A 3874-nucleotide genomic window follows, 5' to 3' on the forward strand; every position below is an offset into this window, starting at 1 on the left:
GTAATATTTTCATTTATTAATATTTCCTTTCAAACGTAAAATTCTAGGCTTTATAACTTCTTAGGAAGGCACTTAGATGATGGAGGATTAAAGTTTGTTAGGCCAGTTAATCCAAAGGCCCAGGTGGAGGAGAATATTTGTCACTATGGAGATGTGCAATGGTACATCCCCTTTGGTCATGTTTGTGTCCTGCAGTCATCATTTAATTCAACATTTAATAATTGAGAGTTAGTTTTGTTTCGATATACACTCTGCCTCTAAATAGATCTGGAGATTTTCATATTGCTCTTCAATTTGTGTCTTTAGTCAGTTCACTTAGCTGCCTACGCAAGACTATCCCATCACACAAGTATCTAAAACTCATTCTGTTCAAAATGTGAACCAATGATCCATTTTTCTAAATGTGTGGGTTCTGGAATGTCTTTCATTTTTATATTTAGCATAACAATTTCTTGATTTCTTTCTAATTAGAAACTTGAGAGTACCTTTAAATCCTTTTTCTTCGTGACCACTCCTCATATCCAGTCTAGCATTAAGTCCTGTGTTTTCAAACCCATACATTTTTCTCCACCTCCATTGTCATTATTCTAATCCAAACCATCATTGTCTCTCTCCTGAATTCTTGTAAAGTCCTTTTATTTGCTTCCTCCAATTGATTCTCCATATAGCATCCTAGGAAATGTTTTAACAAACAAATATGATTACTTCCTTCTCTTACTTTAAATCCTTTAAGGCATCTGATTGCCTTTAAAAGAAAGTCCAAAATGTTTCTCATAGTCCACATGCCTGCATAACCTCTTCAGCTCCATCTCAACCTCCTCCAGCCTCTGTTTTCATGAGCCTCACTGAAACTGTTCTTGATATACAAGCATTTCATGCCTCTACTTAGGCTGCTCCCCATGGTCTTCTTGAACCTTCCTCACTGTTCGCCCAGCCAGTATCTACATATCCTCTAGAACTCAACTAAAGCACCGCTTCTTCTGGAAACTTACCACGACCCCTAGATTAAGTTAGGTACTTCTTTTGTATGTGCATTCACCTACAACTCATACCTTTCACTTATATGTTTTATCACATTTGTGATTATGTAATTGTATAATAATTTATTTTAGCTTTCCCTGCTATCATGCAAGTTTCTTCCAAGAAGACAAGTATATTTATATATTGCTCACCTCTGTATCTATAGAATATAGGAGAGTACCTGATAAATAGTGGTGTTCAATTAAAATACTAATTCACTGTATGAATGAATGAATGAATGTCTCTTTTCTGTAAGGGTTCAGTTATTAGTTGAGACTCTGAATTTTTAATTTAGGCTTGGGTGAAAGATTAACATCTCAATGGCCAAGTTGATGGTAAAGTCACAGGATCCTTGGGGTGTTGCTTCACCAGGCAGAAAACTCTGTGGCTGGCAGTGTCTTCTGCCTGAGTATTGCTTGTGCCTGCTGGGCTCGTTCCACCCACTGAGCCTGGTAGGCTGCACTCGGCTTGTGCTCCTGGCCTGGATCCCACATCTGCCAAGGGCCAGTGAGGTGCAGAGAGGCAAGGGGTCTGTGGGCGAGTGAGTGTGGGGTCCGGCCACTGCACACAGCCAGGTGCTGGCACAAGTGCTGGCTCTGTGTAAGGCTGTGGATGGACAAGATGTACCACACATGACTTCTGCTCTGGGCACGTGTGTCTGTATGAGGGGAATGTGGTGGCTCCTGGAAGCTTGCAAATGTCAGGAACCACAGAACCCCAAAGAAAGTGTCACAGCCCTGGCTCGGGGAGCCCCTAGGTCTGGGCTCCCCAAAGGGCTGCAGCTCTTCTCTCCATCTTGTTTCCTGCAACATGGTGAAGTAGAGCAGTGGTCAGGGGCGGGGGGCAGGGTTCAGCCTTGTTTGTGTTACAATTCTTTCAGTCCCACCATTTGGCAGGTTCCGAGTTCTTGTCCTGCATCTAGGAAAAAATGAGGTACACAGACAACTGGAGGGTGAGCAAGGTGGAGAGGAGCTTCACTGGATGACAGAACAGCTCTCAGGAGACCCAGAGTGGGTAGCTCCTTTCTGCAGGCAGGTCATCCTGATGAGTGTCCAGCTCTCAGTGGAGAGGAGGCCCACAGTGGGTAGCTCTCTGGACCAGGGACTCTACCTGGAACTGGCAGCGTGGCTCCTAGGCTTTGGGCCATCCCTGCATTGAAAGTGGAATTTCACCCGGGACCTGCCCCTTTCTGCTGAGAAGCCTGTCTGCCACCTGCTGCCGTCAACATCATCACAGTGTCACAGCACCCAGGCTGTTCGTGGTTCAGGGGTGACTATGGGCTTTTGCTGAGCCACCCTCACCCCTGCTCAGTCTCCCTCCCATGCTCATCAGCACCCAAAGTCTGGAGGGAGCCAAGGTGGCAGGGGGCTGGCCTGTCAGTGCCACTGGGAGTGTGTACACACCTAGGCAGGTAGTGACAACACCTGGACTCAGCCACAACTTTGCTCCACACAAGAGCAGCTGCTGGGAGTAGGGAGAGGCCAGGGAGTGGGAGCAGGTACTCCCGAGTCTGTGGGGGCAGGGATGTTTCCTGAGCCCCCAAGAGGACAAGGATGCCCCCATCTGGAGCCTTGGCTGAGTGCTGCAGTTGCTCTCAGGAGTGTGGGACTCCCACCCCCCAACTGGATAAGGGATGAGGCTCCCACTGGCTCCGTGGAATGTGCAGCCCCAGCTGCACCTACCCAGCTGCAGCCGGTGTCTTTGCAGCAGCCACTCCAGATGGGCCGCTGCTGCCATCAATAATAGGTAAAACATATTACAGATTATTCTTCTTGGTAAAATTGTTTTCCTTTCGCTTGCCTTGGTGAAAAGCTCTTCATACTTGATAACAGCATATATAGGAAAACAGTAGTTTCTATTAAGGTTTTCTCAAAATAAGAAGAGGTACTGGGATTCTGAACTTATATTAGTTAATTGCTGAGGTTGGCATATCATTGAAAAGTCATACCTTGCCCTGTTGTTTAGGTGCTGCAGTAACTATGTTTGTGTGTTATTGTGCAGACACATGTTTCAGCTAACCACTGAGAGCCACCACTAAGCAGCTGCCAATGGAAAATGCAGAGCAATGAAATCAAATCAATAAGGATGGCTAAGAGCAATTGCAGAAAGAGGGTGGTACATACTTCATACTCTCTGACCTGTTTCAGGACACTGTGTGTTTTTGGCTTAAATACATTTATCGTAACCATTTTGCTACTGGTAAGTATTTCAGGAGTCTTGAAAAAATAGAATATATTTTTTTTCTTCCTCATAACTTCTATGTTTAGTGCAAAGATCATAAGCTTTGCCATGAGGCAGTCCTGGGTTTAAATTCTACTTAAAGATTTTGTAATGCTGAGAACATTGTCATCTTTTAGGAGGCTTTGCCCCTTTTATTACATGGTTATCAAGGTTGAAATAAATAACATGTTCAGAATAACCAGAAAGCTTGATAAATATCAGTTTCTCATTCCACACACCATCCTTTGATTTTTTTACTTTTTTTTTTCTTTACCCAAACTCATTTACCTTGGTTTCTCTGATCTGTGGGGTCCTTGGTAACTTTCTTTAATTTCTAAGGTATTGGAAATTAAATTACTTTTGTACTTGAATATTGGGTTACAGATTATCCAGAATTCTATAACTTAGGGAAACTTAAATCTTCTTAAAACACATTAGTAACTAGTAAAAAATACTATTTCTCTATTTTTGCTGATGAAGAGTCTGTTTTGACTGACTAAAAACTCTAGAAGCCTTCTTTAACATGCTATATGGCCACAGTTGATCAATTTCCAGTTGAATATTGTAAGCTTAGGTTAACTAAGGTCATCTAGAATCTTATTGATTTAATGTAGTGGCAGGGAGATAAATGGCT

This window comes from Trachypithecus francoisi, unplaced genomic scaffold (assembly GCF_009764315.1).
Source record: "Trachypithecus francoisi isolate TF-2019V2 unplaced genomic scaffold, Tfra_2.0 Lachesis_group2, whole genome shotgun sequence".
NCBI classification, from domain to species: domain Eukaryota; kingdom Metazoa; phylum Chordata; class Mammalia; order Primates; family Cercopithecidae; genus Trachypithecus; species Trachypithecus francoisi.